Source organism: Nicotiana tomentosiformis, chromosome 1, assembly GCF_000390325.3.
Source record: "Nicotiana tomentosiformis chromosome 1, ASM39032v3, whole genome shotgun sequence".
In the NCBI taxonomy this organism is placed as follows: domain Eukaryota; kingdom Viridiplantae; phylum Streptophyta; class Magnoliopsida; order Solanales; family Solanaceae; genus Nicotiana; species Nicotiana tomentosiformis.
The window spans coordinates 40619247-40641865 of record NC_090812.1 but is presented as its reverse complement, the minus strand read 5'-3'; the positions used below and the strand labels follow the sequence as shown (position 1 = coordinate 40641865).

Here is a 22619-nt window from a genome sequence, read left to right as displayed (position 1 = left end):
TTGAAATTAGTTAGTAAACATTCAAATCATTATTTAATATTTCTGAAGGTTGATTACTTAAATTCGTGTGAAACTACTGTTTGTAATTAGTAGGTTAATTCCATGTGGGATTCAACTCCGAACTTATAACCCCAATTATATTTGCAATGACCGATAGAACTCTTAGGAGGCATAGTTAGGCATGATCAAATTTTGGCGTCGTTGCCGGGGAATTAACGATGTTATTAATTACGGCTAAAATAATTGTTAGAATTCGTAATTTAGTCAGCTTTCTCGACTTGAAATTCATTATATTGAAACTCTAACGTTTGTAGTCTTGTGTGTTACAGGTGTATGCCTAGAAACTCCTCAAGAACTGGTGAATTGTACGAAGCATTACCGGACCATGAGAAAGCTTTCAAGGCACTAAATCGAGCAAACAAGAAAGACAAACAACAATAAAACTCAACAGAACGAATCGACCTTGACATGGGTGACGTAATAGACAACCCAAACAACAGAAACAATGTGAATGACCCGAACAATCAGGGTGTGGCACCTCCTGTGCCAGAATCAGCCTTGTATGATTAGGCACAACCCGCCGCTGAAAACCTAGCAACCGCAACTGCAGTTTCTCTGATACAAGAAAAATCATTTCAAATTACAAACAACATGCTACATTTGTTGCAGAACAGGGGACTGTTCCCGGGGTCTTATATTGAAGATCCACAACAGCATCTGAAACATTTCCTGTCGATTTGTGTCACGCAAAGGCAACCGAATGTGACAGCGGAAGCAATAAGACTGTTCTTGTTTCCATTCTCAGTGACGGGCGAGGCTCAAACTTGGCTCAATTCACTCCCCATAAACTCCATCACTACTTAGGAGGAATTAGTCAAGAGGTTTTTGAATAAATTATACCCACCCAATAAGATTTTCCAAGCAAGTTGATGAGATATTGAGCTTCGGGCAGAAACTAGCTGAAACACTGCAAGAAATGTGGGAGAGGTTCAAGGGGATGTTGGTCAAGTGTCCACACCATGGCATTCCTGATCAGATGTTGGGGCAAAGGTTCTACATGGGAATAGCAGACAGCTTGAAGTCCAATGTTGATGCTTCAACAAGTGGAGCATTTTTTAGCAAATCAAACAGAGAGTGTAAGGTCTTACTTGATAAAATGGCTCAAAACACAGGATGGATGACAAGAGACTCTACAATCACTCCTGTAGGTCACTCAGTAGCTCTAGACCCAAATACCTTTATAGCTGAGAATATAGCCACTCTAATGAAGCAAATGAGTGTCCTCACTAAAAAGATTGATGAGTCGGGCCAAAAGCAGGTGCACATAGTGGACACAACATATGGAAGATTATGCACACCATGCATTAATCAATCATATGTGTGCTCATGGAGTGGTGAAAGTGACAATCAGAATTATCAAGAGAATATGAACTATGTGGGCAACTATGGAGGTCAGAAGCAAGGTGGTCAGACTTGGGGACAGCAGAATCAACAATATAGGCCAACATAGCAGCAGTACAATAATAATTATAATAATCCTAGAGCTGCACAACCACAGGGTCAGGCTGTGCCTTATCAAAGGCAACAATGGTACAATCAGCAGAATCAGTAGTTAGTTTATCAACAACCTCACAGCAACAGATAGTGCGACAAGATGATGGGTTGTTTGAAATTAAAGGAATGCTGCAACAACTCATTGGGTCTAGCGGGAAAATGGAAGAAAAGGTCCACCAGATGCAAGAAAAGGCACACCAGATGCAAGAAAAGGTAGCATCACATGACTCATCTATCAAGGGCATTGAGATTCAACTAGGGAAAATATCCATGGCTCTTAGCAATCGTCCTCAAGGGAATTTACCTGCGGACATACATGTTAACCCGAAAGAGCAGGGCCCGAAGCAGCTAATGGTTATGAGTCTAAGAAATGGTAGAGATCTTGATTTAGAGCAAGAAATCGCTCGCGAGAGCCGATCAATTGAAATACTTGTGTCAGTGCCAATTGAGGTAGATTAATCAACTGAGCTAACAGAAGTAAGAGTGCAGCTAGTCCAGGAGGAAATAAACAAGGAAAAAGAGTTTGCGAATGAGACTAAGAAAGTTCAAGAGAAGGAATTAGAAAAAGTGTCTGAGCAGGATCTAACTCAAGCCACAGGAAAGAAGCGACCTCCAGCACCCTTTCCGTGGAGGTCAGCGAATATCATAAGGATGAGCAATATAAGAAATTCATGGAGATGTTGAAGCAGATTCAGGTGAATATCCCATTGATTGATGCCTTAAGGGAGATTCCCGATTATGCAAAAATGATGAAGGACTTGATGTCTCGCAAGTTCAACTTTCAAGACTTGGAAACTGTTACACTGGCTCAAACTTGTAGTGTTATCATGACGAGACCCATAGCTGAGAATCTATCCGATCCAGGGAGTTTCACGATCCTGTGCATAATAGGCAGCTATGCTTTTGCTAAAGCATTGTGTGATTTGGGGGTGAGCATAAACTTTATGCCATTGTCAATCTATAAAAGGTTAGGCATTGGAAGAGCAAGACACACATCCATGTTACTACAGCTAGCCGACCAAACGGTGAAAAGGCCATCAGGTATACTTGATGATGTACTTGTGCAAGTTGGTAAGTTTGTGTTTCTAGCAGATTTTGTCATTCTGGAATGCCATGTTGATGTAGAGATTCTCATAATTTTGGGAAGGCCATTCTTGGCCACAGGGAGAGCCCTGATTGATTGTGAAACTAGAGAGCTAAAGATGAGACTAAACAATAAAGAAATAATGTTCAATGTGCAGAAGTCTATGCGGTAACCCAGTGAGTTTGCTAATTGATCTCTAATTGAAGCCGTAGATGTGATTCTGGAGGAGGAAGATGAGGCACTGAACGCAAAAGATCCCCTAGCAGCCTGCCTCATGAACTTAGAAGAGGTAGATGGTGAGGACTTGGCGGAGTGGGTTTTGGCCCTTAAAGGACAAGGGTACTAGAAATGAGAGCTCGAATTCGAGCCTTTACACTTGGAAGAAAGAAATACCCCTCCATCTAATCCATCAATTGAAGAGCCACCACAGTTGGAGCTAAAAACGTTACCATCTCACCTCAGGTATACTTTCTTGGGACCTAGCTCGACATTACCTGTTATTATCTCATCTGGTTTGTTAGATGTGCAGGTAGAAAAACTTTTGCAGGTTCTGAAGGAGTGCAAGAATACAATTGGGTGGACCATTGCAGACATAAAGGGTATCAACCCAACATTTTATATGCATAAGATTCTACTAGAAGATGGGCACAAACCTTTCGGATAACATCAAAGAAGGTTGAACCCCAACATGAAAGAAGTGGTGAAGAAAGAAGTGATCAAGTGGTTAGATGCGGGAATCATCTTCCCCATATCTGACAGCAACTGGGTCAACTTAGTTTAATGTGTACCAAAGAAGGGTGGAATGATTGTAGTGCAAAAGGAGAATAATGAGTTGATCTCAACAAGAACAGTCACGGGATGGCGAATCTTTATGGATTACAGAAGGTTGAAGGCCACCCGAAAAGACCATTTTCCGCTACCATTTATTGATCAGATGTTAGATAGTCTGGCGGGAGGTCCCATTTTTGCTTCTTGGATGGATACTCAGGGTATAACCAGATCTCTATTGCCCCGGAGGATAGACAAAAAATGTCGTTCACCTGTCTGTATGGCATCTATGCCTTTCGGAGAATGTCGTTTGGCATATGCAATGCGCCCGCCACATTCTAAATATGCATAATGGCCATCTTCACAAATATTGTAGAGGACATAATGGAGGTTTTCATAGATGATTCTTAGTGGTGGGGAACTCATTCGATGATTGCCTTATGAACTTGAAAAGAGTATTGAAGAGGTGTATGGAGACTAATCTGGTACTAAACTGGGAAAAGTGTCATTTTATGGTACATGAAGGTATAGTATTGGGACACCTAGTGTCAAGTAAGGGCATTGATATGGACTGTGATAAGGTTGATGTAATTGAGAAGTTACCTCCACCCACTTCCGTCAAGGCCATAAGAAGTTTCCTTGGTCATGTCGGCTTCTACAGGCGATTTATAAAAGATTTTTCTAAAATTGCTAAACCTTTATGTAAATTGCTTGAAAAATATCACCCCTTTGTGTTTTCTGATGACTGTAGGGTAGCTTTTGAGGAGTTGAAGAAGAGGCTGGTGACTGTACCAATCATAGTGGCACTTGACTGGGAACAACCTTTTGAGCTGATGTGTGATGCAAATGACTATGCTGTGGGAGCAGTTCTTGGGCAGAGAAAGAATAAAGTCATGCATCCAATCTACTATGCAAGTAGAACCTTCAGTGGTATCCAACTGAACTACACAGTGATCGAGAAAGAGATGTTAGCAGTGGTGTTCGCATTTGACAAATTCAGGTCATACTTGATTGGCTCGAAGTTAATTTTTTATACTAATCATGTTGCTCTCAGGTACCTAATTGAGAAGAAGGGGTCAAAGTCGCGCCTGATTCGATGGGTGCTACTACTGCAAGAGTTCGACTTGGAAATTTGTGACCTAAAGGGAACGAAAAACCTAGTTGTTGATCACTTGTCCAGGCTTGAAAGAGTTGAAAAGAGGGTTGAGGTGAGGGAGATCATGGAGACTTTCCCAGATGAACAACTTTTAGCCATGAGCCATGAGCCTTGAGGTAGCACCACAGGATGCCAATATTGCAAACTACCTGGTGAGCGATATTGTTCCCTATGACTTGTCCTCTATGCATAAGAAAAAGTTCTTTCATGATTGTCGCATGTATTTCTAAGATGAACCATATTTGTTTAGGATTTGTATTGATAACATGATTCGGAGATGTATTCCCGAGATAGATCAAGCTTCTGTTTTGCAGGCATGTCATGCCTCACCTTATGGAGGCCATTTTGGAGGAGTAAGGACAGCTTCTAAAGTGTTTGAGTCGGGCTTTAATTGGCTGACGTTGTTTAAAGATGCACTCTTTTGGGTAAAGGGCTGTGATGTGTGCCAACGGATGGGGTTTTTTACCTGTCGACATGAGATGCCTATGAGCCCAATTCAAGAGGTGAGAGTATTTGATGTATAGGGAATCGATTTTAAGGGACCATTTGTCAGCTCATATGGTAACAAGTACATACTGGTAGTTGTGGACTATGTCTCAAAATGGATAAAAGTCGTGGCACTCCCAACAAATTATGCAAAGGGAGTTATTAGTTTTCTAAGAAAAAATATCTTCACCCGATTTGGCACTCCAAGAAAGATCATCAGTGATGGAGGTACCCACTGCAACCGATCCTTTGCAAAGGTGTTGGAGAAATATGGTGTTCGCCATAAGTCTGCCACTCCATATCACCCACAAACAAGTGGGCAAGTGGAGGTGTCAAACAGAGAAATCAAGAGTTTGTTGACCAAAACTGTAAATGCTACTCGGATTGATCGGGCGAAAAAATTGGATGATGCACTATGGGCCTTCCGCACTGCATTCAAAACTCGGATTGGTGTGCCACCGTACAAATTGGTGTTTGGAAAGGAATGTCACTTACCCGTGGAGTTAGAGCATAGAGCTTTTTGGGCATTAAGGAAATTAAATCTTGACATGGAGGCCGCTGGTACGAGTAGAGTCACAGAGCGTCATGAACTTAATGAGTTCCGTTACCATGCTTTTTAGAGCACCAAGCTGTACAAAGAAAGGATGAAGATGATGCACGATAAGCATATTCAAGAGAGGATTTTTAAACCCGGATATGTCATGTTGATGTATAATTCAAGATTGAAATTATTTCCGGGTAAGCTGAAGTCTAGATGGTCGGGACAATTTAGAGGAGTGCAAGTATTCTCAAGTGGAGCTGTAGAAATTGAATTCGGGGATGGAACGAACAGGTTTAGAGTCAATGGACAAAGTTTGAAACATTACCTTAGCATGGATGAGGAAAAGGTTGTATTGGTGATTCATTTGAAAGAGCCTCAAATGTTGAGTGAACCTTGAGTTCGATTGCCTGCGTCGTGCTGCGATCTTAAATCAAACACTTCGTGGGATGCAGCCCATTGTAATTTTGTATTCGTCATGCCGTGAAGTTAACTAATGCGCTCGTTAGGAGGAAACCCAATTCGTAGCTTATTTTAGCTTAACTAGAATTTTCTTTTTGTTTTTAGGCACTAACAAGTTTTTTAAGTTAAATCTTGGTGTTTGAACAGGCATTGGAGCACTTTGGGAGGTCATAACGCTTGGAGTAGTTCACAAAATTGAATGAAAACTACCTGAGCACGCTCCGTACCTCGCCAAGCGAGGCAAAAATCACGTGAAATAGCAGGCATCGTGCGCTCTAAAGGGTCCTGGACCTCGCTGCCTACCTCGCGCCGCAAAGTCTGTAGCGCAATGGACTGGGTTGTATCCCTCGCATCGCCCAATCTCTGGCTCGCTTCCCACCTCGCGTCACCTAGCCTGTAGTGAGATCCACCTTGCGACAGACCTCACGGTGCCAGGTAAGTTTTTATATATATATATATATATATATATATATATATATATATATATATATATATATATATATATATATATATATATATATATATTTAAATTTCTTCTCTTCTCTTCTTATTTCCTTTTCCTAAAACACCTACCCTTAATTAAACAACTACCCGCCCAGTAACACACGCCCAACCCTCCCTAAATACACTTCCCTACACACTAACACACACACGTATTCCTTTTTCCCTCTCCAAAAACCCACAGCCAGCCCTCCTCTCCCTCTCTCACTCACAAGAACTCTATTAAATCCATACATTCTTCCACTCATTCACTCAATAGCAATATCAATTGAAGAGCAACCCCCCCCCCCAAGCATCTAAGGTATGATTTCTAACTCTTTTCTTTGTCAAATTTCGAATTGGGTAAGGTAATGAAATTGGATAACTTTTGGGTATGTTATTCATAGTAACAAGGTGCCTGTTTGTCCTAACCCCATAAACCCTAAAGGAATGGTATTGTCATTGTTTACAAGGGTGGTAACACGAAATTCTCAAGCCGATTTGGGAGGGTGAGGCAACCCCTCATTCCTCCAAGCACTTCCATGGCACTAGTGCACGCTAAGTGTTTGTCAAAATGCCTCAAAGGCATTCTTTGTCCCCATTGGAGCCCGAGTCTCTGGGATTGTAATACCGGTGCTATGTCTTCATGAACCCCTTAAACTCTTAAGTGTGGGGTGGCTCACCGGAGCCGAGATAGTAGTTATATGCATCGTGATTGTAATAGACATCAGTGTGCCATTGATTGATTCTCATGCAAAAATAACGAGGTGAAGTTTGAGTAGCATCAAAATTGTGAACATCATATGATGAACTCTTATGTGTGGGGTCGTAAGACCATGTTTTGAATTGATCCAATGTCTTTAAGGCTGACTAATCTCTACTTGTGTAGGCAAAAATATGCCCCCTAAGAAGGATAACGGTAAAGGAAAGGGCAAGGACACTGCTCCTACCAAAGCCAAGGCTTCCTCCGCACCTCCACCGAAAAAAAGGAAAAGAGGGGAGGCCACTTCAAGTAAGGTTGAGGGGTTGCAAGCAGTTGCAACTATAGCAGCCATACGCCCACAGCCTGCAGGACAACAAGAATTTGGACTTAAGAGTATACCCCTGTCTGCCAAGGACTGGTATAAGCTTTGTCGGCCGAGACTTATACACTCTGAGTCAGTTGTTCATAAGTGCCGTCTAAAAGCTAAGTATCAATCAATTTGGAAGGGTATTCGTGATCTTGGATTGAGCTACGTGTTTGAAAATACTGGGGATATCAATGTCAACCTTGTCCGTGTATTTTACGCCGATTATGATCTGAATGATCCTGAGCAGCTAGTGCCTATTCGGGGGAGGTTGATTGATTTTTCTGCATCAGTAATATGCAATTACATGGGAGCTCCAGATGTTCCCCAGGAGCCCGTGGATAACTTCATTGCACGTCTAACATATCTGGCGCTCAGACATACTCTCTGTGGTGTTAATTCTTTGGTTGATTGTGTCCGTAACAAGAAGACCCAACGTCATAGGAAATTTCCAAACATAAAAATGAAGCCGAAAGCTCAGGTGTGGTTGAAATTGATCAACGCGCAGCTACTACCATGCAACCATGAGACTCTGATTAGTCGTGAAAGGGTCTGCATGTTATACTTCCTAATGACTGGCCAGAAGGTGAATGTGGGCCAGTTGATACGCTACTAGATGGCGCAGGTGAAAACAAGCAAGAGATTTGATAGATTGTCCTTCGGTAACATGCTGACTCAGTACCTGAGAAAAGAAGATGTGGAGGAGGAGCGAGATTTTGATGTAGTCATTCCACCACCCCTCCGATTGACGGACATCACCAACATCCGGGCAAAGGAGGAGAGTTTTATGTCCTCACTGACAGGTGTTGAGCGCAATGCTCGAGATGACAGCTTTATGGCTCATTTATATGGGATGATGGACTTGCAGCTTAGGATTGGAGGGAGGCCGCCACTACGGAGGAGAGGGCCATCTTGGAGGAGTGTTTTCCGCTCAATGCTCATGCCCAACATCAGGTTGGGCTTGGCGATGGCCAGGGACTCCCAGAGGATGAGGATGTCAACACGCCGGAGTGTTCCGAGGCCGAGCCAGAGCAGTCCGAGGAGGAGGAGGAGGAGGAGGAGGAGGCTAATGAAGGAGCAGAGGATGAAGAGTGGACAGCTGCAGATAGGGCCTTCGACGATGAAGGCAATGATGATGACTGATCAAGGAGTTTTTCCTACCACCTTACTTGTTTTTTTATGGATTTATATATGCACTGAGGACATTGCATGAATTAAGTGTGGGGTGGGAGGTTATATATTCTCTGTGACCTGAAAATATTAGATAAACTAATTATTTCTTGTTTTATTTTATTTTATTATTTTTAGCTACGTCTTTTCTATTTTAGCATACAAAAAAATAGTATAGTATTCTATCTTTAATCTTTAGTTTTTAAGATTGCTTTAGTAGTTAATCTCCTTAAAAAATACAGAAAAACGAAAAGAATATATATATATATATATATATATATAGGATTAGAAATGATTGAACTTTTCCCAACGATGGATCTCCTAGGCATTTTTCTTGAGGGACTAAAGTCTAACAAAAAAAAATAAAAGAATTCAAAAATATTTCTTTTTATTTTTTTAGGTGGTAATAATCCCCTGTGGTTTTTCTTTGTGCCTCGGTTCTTTTTCACGAGATGTAGTTGAACCGGGTAGTAGTTTTTTTTTCTTTAGAATAGAGTAGGATTTAGGGAATAAAAGGATGGGAAAGTGAGATTTGCTAGGCATCTTTGACTAGTTTGATAGTAGCATATTTAGGCTCTAGCATGTGTAGTATCTTCCCTATGGTTTCAAAATGCTTATGATGCCTTCTTGTGTAGATAACATGTTTATTGACACCTATATCTCGTTTTCTTAGCTTGTGTCACTTTGTGCTTGATGCTTAATATTTTGTGGCTCCGTAAATACTTGCAATTATTTGAGAATCGGAATAGAATCATCCTTAGTGAGTCGTGTGCCACATGTGGTGAGGAATTGTATAATTCGTGTCATTGCATTAGAGTCTAGAACTTGCGGCATGTGAGTTGAAGCGAAATTTTAGGTTTTGCTCGATTTGAAAAATAATTTTAGGCTTTCTTTGATATTTTTGAGCTTAATGCGTACCATAAATAAAAATTATCCTTAGTCAACCCTTTTGAGAGTATAAACTTTTATTTGGCAACCACATTACAAGCCTATACTCCTTTGTTCTTAATTGTCATTGTTTTGATCATTTTACCTCTTAAAGCACTTTAATTGTAAAATAAGTGTTAAAAGAAGTAGAGAGGGAACTTGGGTGGCTTTTGAGTGGAACCAATGAAGGAAAGAAAGGTGCACCTGTATTGTAAGGAATACACCATTAGCAGGAATGGTAGAAAAAAAAAAGAAAAAAAAGTATTGCTGAAAAGGAAAAAAATATGTAGCAAAAGAAAATAAAAATATCTTGTCCTTGCTAGTGGGTATGAATTAAAGTAGTGCTTAAAGAAAGAAGAAATATTTTTGGTGGTGATATTGTTTGTGAAATCAAAATTATGTTGAAGAAAAATACGGTTAAAGTTAATTTTGAGATGTGTTAAAATGCTTAGCAGGGTTAGTCAATATTCTTAAATTGATCTATCACGCCCCAAAACTGAGGAGCGCGACCGGCGCTCAACCGAGTAAACCCGACCAAGAAAGCATGTTAGATTCCTTCTACCCAAACTCATTCATGAATAAAGAGAATATATATTTTCCTTAATTAAACAATAAAGTGGTCATGTCTGCAATTATCAATTCATTTCCAATTGTTTCATCATTTTTAAAGTCTCAAATGGACAAGTAATATATCCACAACATAACATAGTTTGTCTTTCCCTAGCACCAATACATAACCCACACTATGTCTACGGAGCCTCTATAGATAAAGAAGAGTACAATGATAATGCCGGCAACAAGGCCCCGGCTATACCTCAACCATAATACATAAAGATCAAAAGATACATGACCTCGGGATGAAGTGGGGCTTACCAAGTCAGCTGGGAAGAAGGTGTACTGTTATCACTGATCAATATCTCCTGCTGTGGAACAACCTGCATCCATTTAAAGATGCAGCGCCTTCGGCAAAAGGGACGTTAGTACCGTCGAATAGTACTAGTATGAAAACTAAACACCAATTTAAGAATTTGGAAATACAAGGTAATTATGATGAATCAGTGCGGCAATAGAATAATATAGATAACTGTCTCAACCATAGCAAGCTTATTAAAAGCTATCAACAATATTTATAGGATTTAAGATGAGATCCCATGTAACCATCTTCACACAAAGAGGCCCCGCCGCCTCACCCGATGTATGCAGGTGGAGGTATACGTACAATACCACAACTCTAATCAAGCGGCCCTGCCGCCTCACCCCAATGTAGGCGGGTGGATATATAACCATAGTACTAAGAACTTACACAAAGCGGCTATGCCGCCTCACCCCAATGTATGCGGGTGGTGGTGCCACAACAATACCAAAACTATGCACAAAGCGGTCGTACCGCCTTACCCCCAATGTAAGCGGGTGGAGGTGTAGTTCCACAATATCATAATCCCTACACAAAGCGGTCATGCCGCCTCACCCCAATATATATGCGGGTGGAGGTGTATCATAATCATAATCTCTATACCATAATCCCCACACAAAGCGGTCATGCCGCCTCATCCCAATGTATGCGGGTGGAGGTGTATCACAATCACAATCTCTACACAACATGGCATAATACCTTTCACATAAATCACGACTAGAAATTATAACATGTGGATACGTAATCCATAGTTTGGGACACATCCTCAATTTATAATGCAATATGATAAGAGCATTTGAAATACGAATTGAACATATATCTTCATCACAAAACTTATCGGAATACTCGATTTATAATCAACATCTCGAAACTCACAAGGATAATGAGAATTCCAACTCTTAAAGAAGAGTTTTGCCAACATGCCTCACTTGAGCTTCCTTACACTCTAAATATTCCGAAATTCTTAGCAACTTCAATCTATTTTAGAAATATAACAAATTAAACCAAAATTAGGAAGATGATCATGGTTCTAGCTCATTTGAGCATTTTATCACACACTAGATGTGCATTAAGGTTTCAAGATCCTTTTGTGGAGGATTCCATCATCTCACAACCCAACCTTTACCATTTTTAGCTCAACAATCTTTCTATACCCCTTGATAACACATGCATGTAAAATAACCAACCCTCTTGCCTAGAAATTATCTTGCTTATTATCCATTCCTACACAAAATTCGAAATTGAGGGTTAGGGCGTAGAATCTTACCTCTAGGATGAAGACCTAGTGAGTTTCCCTTCTCAATCTTCCAAAACTTGGGCAAGAATTGAAGAACAATTATTGGAGAACACCTTATCACTCTAGGGCACCCTCTCTCACTCTAAAATATCAGATAATAGCTCAAAAATGACCCAGAGAGTGTATTTAACGAAATAGGGTCGGGTTTTAAAAACCCAAAAATGAAGCTCCAGAACAGGTTCTGCGGTCGCATATGCGACCGCATAATGGTTATGCGGACTGCATAATTGGTTACAAAATAGCCAAAAGAACTGCTTGTATATACGGTCACTATGCGGTCCGCATAACTGTTATGCGGTAGCATAATGCACCGCATAACAGTTATGCGGTCGCATAGTCGACCGCATAGCTGCTTCCAGAATAGCCCTCTCCTGCTCACTTATGCGGCCATTATGCGGCCTGCAGAGTGATTATGCGGTTGCATAATGGACCGTATAAACACACTTTTCCGGCAAAAAATTTCCTTTACTTTCCTATGCATTGTTCAACCCAAAAAGTTTGAGCCGCGCCTCAAACACGTAAGCCTAGTCCGGCACCATGAAACATTATTTTCTTTGCAAATTTCACCAGGCCTTACACTTAAGTACTTTGCAATTTTTTGGGGTATTACATTATCCTACCCGTCCTTAGCCCACATTACAATCACGAAAAAGTCCTAATTGATTTTAGATTGAGCAAGCCTACATTAGTAGAGGTTTACATAATGGGAAAGCCTATGGTACTTTGTGCATGCATGTGATTTATTTGTGAGAGCGAGGAATTTCATTGATATATGTGAGTCCTTAAAATATATTTGAGCATTTGATTCGAATGTGTAGATTCAACTTACTCTTTTGTTCTTGTTGTAAGGGAACGTGATTTCGCAAGGGATAGGTGAAGTTATTGGATGTCTTTGTGATGTTAAGTGTTCAAGCCATGGATGCATTGTGATACTGAGTTGGTTTGTGATGCTAGGATTGTTATAAACATGTTGCCTTGTGCAGATTAAATTTTTGAAGTATGGCATCAAGTAAAGGGAAGTGTGTGTTGAAGGCATATGCTAAAGTCTAATTGTTGCTATCAACCATAGTCATAAATATGGTGTGTTTCGGATGTGCTAAAAGAAAATAAAGTACTCTAGGTTAATGTGAATTGGTGCTTGACTCGACGACGAGCAACATTTAAATGTGAGGTGGTAATGTTCGGCCAAAATGCTATACTTTTAGTACATTACTCGCCCTATATTTTGTTGGTTTAGGGATTAATTGTGCGACATTTGAGCTAAATTGTGTTGCTTTATGTGTAGGGGCATCGTAAGAAAGAGTCGAATAAAAAGAGGACAAAAATGCAAGAAAAGAGAACAAAATCACCAAGTACCCAAGCCGTGCTACAGGCCAAGCATAGACAGCTCTATAGCCTGCTTTACCGTGCTACAGACCAAGTATATCCAGTTTGACCGCGCTATAGGCCAGGCGTAGCCAGCTCTGTAGCCAGGCCGACCACGCTATAAGCCTGGCCTCGCTAGGTCTATAGTCCGGTGATTAAAAGTTGCGGGTTAAAAGACTCCAACTCGGATTTGGACTGAGCGATTTCGACTCTAACATATAAATACTCCCCAAACGAGTTGAGAAAGGGTTGGACACTATTTTTGGAGAAGAAAAAGGCTACAGAGCACTGTGCAGCAAAAATCAATCGAGTTTCCCTCCGTTTATCTCTTTACTTTGTAGTTTAATGTCTTTGAACATCATGATGATTGTTTATACATTTATGAGTAGTTAAACTCTCTCATCTACGGTTTGATGGAACCTATTAAAGGATGATTTTTCACTACGTTTAATATAAATTTGCGGTTGATCTTTTTCTACTTGTTCAACTATATTTTCGTCGTTGTTGATTGAAGAGCTCTCAATTGACTCTGCCTATTTAGTGTGTATATTGCTCGAGAGAGAGTACACATTTAGGTAGTTGTCGAACAACACCACTCCTAACATATGTGAGATATCAATACGGGTGGTTTAAAAGCGAGATTAGAGATAACGAAACCTTGATACGATCGTAGTGGGCGATGAATTAGTACCAACTAGCGTAGTTCGAGAGAATATATCTAGTAAATTATGATAGTTTCTCAAGAGAGAGCTATAACACCTGATCACGCCCAACTATGCCTTATAAAAATGACTAAGCGGTCGTTGCAAATATAATCCGGTTTACAAGTCCGGAGTCGAATCCCACAGAGAACTAAGGCTTAGCTACAGTTGTTCAATATTGCTAAGAAACACAAGTCCAAACAATTTCCTAGTTATAAAGATTTGATTTTTATTTCTACTAATTAACTAACAAATATTATAAAGTAGTAAAATTATCAACTAACAATGATGAAATTGGAGACAAGCCTAAGGAGGTCTAGAGTTATAATTTCCTCAATTGTCGGAATCCTTCCCGCTACGCCTTCTATAATTTCGCCTAAGTATTCTCTAATGATCGTGAGTACTTTGGGTGTAGTAGCTCTCTCTCTAGAGCAACTACCATAATTTACTAGACATATTCTCTCGAACTATGCTAGCTGGCATTAATTCACTGATCACTACGATCGCACCAAAGTTTCGTTATCTCTAATCCCACCTTTAAACCCTCTGTATTGATCTCTCACATACATTAGGAGTGATGTTGTTCAACAACTACCTAAATGCGTACTCTCTCTCTCTCGAGCAATATACACACTAAATAGGCACAGTTAATTGATGGTCATTCAATCAACAATAATAAACACGTAGTTGAACAAGTAGAGGAATCCAACGGATCAATTATATAAAAACATAACAAGAATTTATCCTACAAAAGGTTCTATCAAAACTCTAGATAATAAATTAGCTATTCATAATAGTATGCAAAACTACAATACTAGAATTCATAACCAATAATGAAAATAGGAAGTATGAAGTGAAAAACTCATAGAAGAATTCGCCTTCTTGCATCCTTAGGCCGAATCCCATCTCCAAAAACGTCATCCTTGGTGGAGTCTGACCCTAAAAAACGCCTCTCCTGTGTTTGGTAGCCTTTTTATTCTCCAAAATCATGTCCAACCCTAGAATAACTCATTTGGGGAGAATGTATGTCAATCCCCCGGTCCAAATTCGGGTTTGGATCTTTTAACCCGCGACTTTTAATTACCATGCTATAGACCTCGTGAAACCTGGTCTGTAGCGCTGTCTAAACCTCGCGAAGCCTGGTCTATAGCGCGGTCAACCTGGCTATAGACCTCGTGAAGCCTGGTCTATAGCGCGGTCAACCTGGCTATAGACCTCGCGAAGCCTGGTCTATAGCACGGTCAACCTGGCTATAGACCTTGCAAAGCCTGGTCTGTAGCACGGTTTGGATACTTGATACTTTTGTGCTCTTTTCTTGTATTTTTGTCCTTTTTTGTGCAATTTTTATTTGATGATTCCTTTCGATGTTCCTACACATAAAACAACACAATTTAGCTCAATATCGCACAATAAATCATTAGACCAAGGAAATAAAGGGCGAGTAATGTGCTAAAAGTATAGAGTTTTGGCATCACATCACCACCCCACACTTAAATGTTGTTCGTCCTCGAGTCAACCACCAATTTCTAGAGCACTTTTATTTTCTTTTAGCACATCTGAAGCACACCATACCTATGACTATGGTTGATAGCAACAATTAAACTTTATCATATGTCTTCGACACACATTTCCCTTTACTTTATGCCATACTTCAAATCTTTATTCAATAAAAGGACAACATGTTTCTAACAATCCTAACCTCACAAACCGACTCAATATCACAATGCATTCATGGCTTGAACACTTAACATCATAGAGAAATCTAATAATATCTCCTATCTTGTCACGTCCCAAACCTAGGGAGGCGTGGCTGGCACCCGGAGCCGTACTGGCCCGAGCGAACCACTCTGTAACCTTTTTTTTCTTCTACTATCGTGGGCCAACATGGCCAAAACTCGTAACGTATAACTATAAGTGGGCAAGCGTTGTATCAATGAACCATCGTTCTTAAAACATGAATACATATGGGCCATCAAGGCCTCTGACATACTGTACAAAATGAACCTCTATCTACAAAGCCTCTAAGATTATGCGACATCAAATGGGACAAGGTACTGGCCTACCCATAAGTCTTTAGCAAAATTCTGACACGATGACTCATAGACTCGGCTACACTTCGAATGAGGTGGAGTCTTACCGATCCTTCGCTGAATTCCAATCTCGTCTACTATGAGGGCTCGTCAAACTGATTATCTATACCTGCAGGCATGAATGCAGTGTCCCCAACAAAAGGACATCAGTACGAATAATGTATTGAGTATGTAAGGCAGAACTGAAACATAACAATAAGTCAACATTTATTAAAGACATATAAGAATCAACCTGAATCTCTGAAGTGCCACCGTATATGCATACTTATTATACTCATATATATACAATGCTTCTCATTAATACTATTATCCATATCGTATGATGCATGACTGCCCAACTGATTAGTGGTAACTACCCGACCGGCCGTAGCTCGGTGGTAAATGCATAACTGTCCAACCGGTGGTAAATAATAATACATAACTGCCCAACCGGTGGTAACTGCCCGAGCGGCCGTAGCGCGGTAGTAAATATATAATTGACCAACCGGCCGTAGCACGGTGGTAAATATGTAACTGCCCAACCGGTGATAACTGCCCGACCAGCCGTAGCGCGATGGTAAATGTATAACTGCCCAACCGGCCGTAGCACGGTGGTAAATATGTAACTGCCCTATCGGCCGTAGCACGGTGGTAAATTAAGATGCATTTATCACAATACTATTAATATTAACATCTTTATCAAATACCTCAACAGGAAACTAGAAACATGCTCAGACATGCTTGAATATCGCTTTACAGAAATGAATAAGGTAGACATCCTTAACTGCTAAGAGTAGAAACACTTATGAAATAGCATTACGTTTACGTATCGTTACTTGGATCATGCCAAAATTAAGGATTAGCCTTAACATACCCGGAGTAGGGAAAAATCCGTATGATATTCTTGGAAGAGGTTGCATCGTACTCCTATAGAACTGCAAAATTCCGTTGCTACTATGCAGTATAATTTCATATGAAATTTTTTCTTAAGATCGTTACTTTACTGAATTCCTATCCATCTCTCTTAATTCTATATGGAATCAGCATCACTCGTGGTATGGTTTTACATTTCATTTTTACTTCTTGAATGCAAGTATTGTAGTTGCTCTTCATCAATGCAACCATGTGCAGAAGAGGGATAGTTACAATTCAGCATTTTGCTAGTGATTGTTAATTCCATAATAATATAGAGAATATTGGTATGTAATATGTAGGAACAAAAATAGGATCTTTTTAAGTCTTGAATTAGGAAGAAGGTATAAGATCTCTCACTTGATTACTTTAAGTCAAAATGAAGCCAAACATCTACGTAAGTGTCATATCTACATTACTTTAGATGGCAACCTAATAAAAAGGGAGTAAGAGTCATTTCTTTGGTTTAGTGGCTTGCTGCCACGTGGGGGTGGGGTGGGGATATTAATCTTATCCAATAATTAATTAATTAATTAATTAGGTAATATCCCGCTATCCGGTAATTAACCAATTACCCACATAATTAAGAACTATCTCAAATTACTTAAAATACTACCCACTTTTAAGACACTTTATATATACCCTACTATCGTGGTCATGTGATACCATATAAAATCAATACATACACTATTATTTTATTAAAACATCCATGTAACAATACATATATTTTCTCAACTTCTAATTTTTCTAATCTCATAGAAAGAGTACAAATTTTCGTACGCTTAATTCTTAAAATGGTAAAAAGATAACCTCCTTTTCTTGTGAAAAAAAAAATTCTATCTTTACAATAAAGAAAATCTCATAAACTTTCTCATATTAGGTGTATAATTTATCATATCCGAAAATAGTAATAATAGTAACTATCCAAATTTATACTTATAAAACTTTTACTAAAATACTTCACTTAAAAGAAAATAAAACACTAACATAATATCTAACGGCATCAAGGTTGTAAACTTATAGGGTCTCATAATAATAATGTCTTAAACCCTCTACAACCTCCTAATAGACATAATCCCTTCGAACTTATGTGGATTTACTACGGCACATCCTAATGCTAAGGTACGGGATATAACATATCCCTTGCAAAATCATGTGCCCTCACAACAAGAACAATAGAGTAAGTTGAATCCACACATTCGAATCAAATGCTCAAATATATTTTAAGGATTCTCATATATTAAAGAAATTCCTCACTCTCACAAAAAAGTCACATGCATGCACAAAGTACCATAGGCTTGCCCATTTGTAATGACCCGGCCGGTCGTTTCGAGAGTTATAGCCATGTTCCCCCATTTCCTGCTTCTTTTTGTGTACTTCAGCTATATTATGATATACCGGGATAGTTGATTTGGGTTTGGAGTGGTTTCGGAGTGAATTGAGACACTTAGTCTCTTTATTAGAAACCTAAGTTGGAAAAGTTAATCGGATGTTGACTTATGTGTAAACGATCTCGAATTTAAACTTTGATAGCTCTGTTAGCTTCGTTAGGTGATTGTGGACTTAGGAGCGCATCCGGAATGTGATTTGGAAGTCCGTGATAGAATTAGGCATGAAATGGCGAAAATTAGAATTTTTGAGATTTTGGTCGGCAGTGAAAATTTTGATATCAGAGTCGGATTGGATTTTTGGAAGTTGGAGTAGGTTCATGGTGTCATTTCTAACTTGTGTGCAAAATTTAAGGTCATCCGGACGTGGTTTGGTAGGTTTTGACATCGTTTGTGGAATTCGGAAGTTTAGAAGTTCTTAGGCTTGAATCCGGGCGTAATTTAGTGTTTTGATGTTGATTTGAGTGATCCGAAGGTTCGATTAAGTTTGTATGAGCTTATAGGATATGTTGGTATATTTGGTTGTGGTCCCGAAGGCCTAGGGGTGATTCCGGGTGGTTAACGGAAGGTTTGGAGTTGGAAAAGTGTAGCGGAAGCTGCTGCTACTAATGCTTTCCGTACCTACGGAGTGGGAACCGCAGGTGCGAGGTCGCAGGAGCGAAGGAAGAGCCGCAGGTGCGGCTAAGGAAGACCTGGGCTCAGACCGCAGGTGCGATGGAAATCCCACACCTGCGGTGGTCACAGAAGTAGTTTGGCAGACGCAGGTGCGATTTGGGTCCCGCATCTGTGATGACTGCAGATGCGGTCATGTGATCACAGGAGCGGAGTCAGGCTTTTAATGAATTTTCGCAGAAGCGGAGCCTGGTTCACAGATGCGGTTCCGCAGGTGCGGAACTAGGACCGCAGGTGCGGTTTTAACTGGTCAGAAAACCCCAGCTCGAGGCTTTGTCTTCCATTTTAAATTTTAGACTTGGGGAGCTCGGGAGAGGCGAATTTTTGAAGGTTTTCAAGGAGGACATTGGAGTAAGTGATTCTAACCCGTATTGGTCTAATTTCCGTGAATCTATGGCTTTGTTCATCATTTAATTAGTGATCGGAATTGGAAATTTGGGGATTTAGGGCTTGGGAATAGGAAAGTGAACTTTGGGATTTTGGAGTGGCAATTGAGGTCGAATTTTGGTAAATTTGGTATGACTAGACTCGTGAGTGAATGGGCTTTCGGGTTTTGTGATTTTTGTTGGATTTCAAGATGTGGGCCCAGGGGGGCAGGTTTGAGTCGATTTCGGATTTTGGCTATAATTTGGTTTTTTTTTTCTTGTGGAATTGATTCCTTTAGCCTATATTGATCGTATTGTATTACTTGTGACTAGATTCGGGACGTTCGGAGGGCAAATTGAGAGGTAAGGGCATTCCAGAGTAGGACTTTGCTTGGTTTAAGGTAAGTAACATTTTCAAACTTAGTTCTGAGGGTTCAAAACCCCAAGTTATGTGTTATGTGATTGGTATTGAGGTGACGCACATGCCAAGTGACGGGCGTGCACCGTGAGAATTGCGACCTGGGTGATTCCGTGGCACCATTTAGTGACTCTATCCTGTTGATATCCATGTTTTCATCATGTGATAAAGTAGTTGAGCTGTAAATCATGCTACATATCGTGTTTAGGCTTTGTGCCGGTATTGTTTGGACCCTTAACGGTCGTTTTTTCCTATCATCTCACTAGTTTTCATTTAATATTCTATCCTCAATCATGATCATGCATTTTTTATATCATATCTCGGTCTAAGTTATTTATTGATTCATCAAATCATTGTTCTGGGTTATTTTCATGACATTGTGAGCCCGTGGTGAGACTGGAGAGGTTGATGACTGAGTGAGGTCGAGAGCCTGGTTATGAGTGACAGTTATGAGATCAGGTTGCATGCTGCAGCGGTTATATTGATGATTATGATAGCTCTTGGGCTGTAGGAGCCCCTCCGGAGTCTGTAACACACCCCCAGTGAGTGCGGATGATATTATTGAGGGATTAATTTCCTTGGACATGGATTTGTCCAAAGTACTTGATACCTAGAGATGGATTTCTCCACAGAGTTGGATTTCCATTTTTCCTCGGTACTGGTGACTTATATTCAGTGTTGTATATGTTCCGGGGTGGATTTCCCTGGGCCGGATGGACATATACAGTACCGAGTGGTTGAATACTTGAGAGTGGAGCACATGGTGCATTTCATACAGTCTGTGCATTAGCATGTAAAGATAGCTGAGTTGTAGATCTTACACTGTTCAGATCTGTATTTCCTTTACTGTTTGAGCTGTATATTTGATTTGAAAGCATGCCTACGTTTCTGCACATTTATTTATGTTATACCTGTTGAGTTTGAGTTTGTCACTACCTTTCAGCCAAAAGTTTGGACTTGTTACTTATTGAGTTGGTGTACTCATGTTACTCTCTGTACCTCGTGTGCAGATCTAGGCGATACCGATCGTAGAGGCGATTACTGATTGAGGATCCTAGAGTTTTGGAGATTATCAAGGTAATTGCACTGCGTTCGCGGGCCTTGACTCTCCTTCTTTATCTTTGTCGTACTTTTAATTTATATCTCTAGACACTGTAGTAGACTGTATTTCTGATCTAGATACTCATGTACTCAGTGACACCCTGGTTTTGGGCTGGATTGTATCACTTTGGGATTTTCTTAAGTTTCAAACAGTTTTTCTTTAAAGTTAAATGCTTCTGTTAACGTTTTCAAACTTATTGTTGTTGGTGTTGGGTTGTTGAGTTGAGGCTGGCCTAGTTCCACAATAGGCGCCATCACGACGGTTGATTTTGGGTCGTGACAATTAGGTATCAGAGCCTAGGTTACATAGGTCTCACGAGTCATGATCGGGTTTAGTAGAGTCTTGCGGATCGGTACAGAAATATCTGTACTTATCTTCGAGAGGCTACAGAACCCTTAGGAAACTCCACATTCTTAAATTCTTGTCGTGTGAATCTGTTGATTCTAGTAACTAAGCATCTGTTGTTTCATTCTCTCACAGATGGTGAGGACTTGTACTACCGGGCAGGATGGACAGCCACCAGTACCACCAGCCAGGGCATGGTAGGGGCAGAGGTGCAGTCCGCACAGCAGCTGGGGCATTACCTGCAGATCCACCAGTTGCCCCATATCAGGACCAGATTCTAGTTGTTGATGCACCAGCTCAGGCACCACTTGTGCCTATTATGATCCTAGGCCTTAGTTCAGATTCTGACCACGTGTACCAGTCTTGCTCAGGCGGTCTCTGTTCCGGCCGGGGGAGGTGCTCAGACTCCCGCTGACCGTACACCAGAGCAGGTGGTGCATGGATTTCAGACACCGGGGGCACCACCAGCCCAGCCGGTTACAACTACTCAGGACTATGTAGTTCCTGCTATGCCTGAGGATGAGCAACGTATATTAGAGAGGTTTGGGAGACTTCAGCCTCCATTTTCCAGTGGTGCAGAGGGAGAAGATGCACATGGTTTCTTGGACAGGTGTTAGAGGATACTCCGTACAGCAAGTATTCTGGAGACCAGTGGGGTCTCGTTCACTACCTTTCAGTTCTCTGGGGCTGCATTCAATTGGTGGGAGGCTTACGAGAGGCGTAGGCCAGTCGACGCAGTGCCCCTTACCTGGCAGTAGTTCTCCTTTAACTTTCTGGAGAAGTTCTCCTTTAACTTTCTGGAGAAGTTCGTGCCTCAGTCCCGTAGAGAGGAGTTGCGCAGACATTTGAGCAGCTTCGTCAGGGTGATATGTCAGTGATGCAGTATGAGATGCGATTCTCGGAGTTGTCCCGTCATGCTATCTGGTTGGTTCTCATAGATAGGGAGAGGATCAGGAGGTTTATAGATGGCCTCACTTATCAGCTATGATTGCTTATGACCAGAGAGAGAGTGTCGGGTGCTACTTTTGATGAGGTTGTCGACATTGCTCGTCAGATTGAGATGGTTTGCAGTCAGGAGAGGGTTGAGAGGGAGGGAAAGAGGCCTCGTGGACAGGGAGGATTTAGTGGTGCTCCTTCTAGGGTCAGTTATAGCACGGTAGAGGTCGTCCTTTCAGGCATGCTCAAACGGCTCGCCCAGTGCACCGAGGTGCATCATCCAGTCATGGGCCCCATGGTTATCAGCAGGGCCAGACATCATTCAATGCGCTACCAGTTCAAAGATCATCGCATGCACCATCAGCTCAGGGTTCATCTTTGTCAGGACCTTCTAGCGGTTATTCTAGTGCTCGGGATTCCCTTTAGTCACCAGTGGCCGGTAGA

General features: G+C 40.9%; 1 non-coding gene across 1 annotated transcript; it reads right to left on the bottom strand.

Moving 5' to 3' along the window:
- Positions 1-919: 919 nt before the first annotated feature.
- Positions 920-1026, bottom strand: LOC117277445 (small nucleolar RNA R71). Its single transcript, XR_004507737.1, has one exon. It is a non-coding gene; the product is annotated as a small nucleolar RNA R71 (small nucleolar RNA).
- Positions 1027-22619: the final 21593 nt, after the last annotated feature.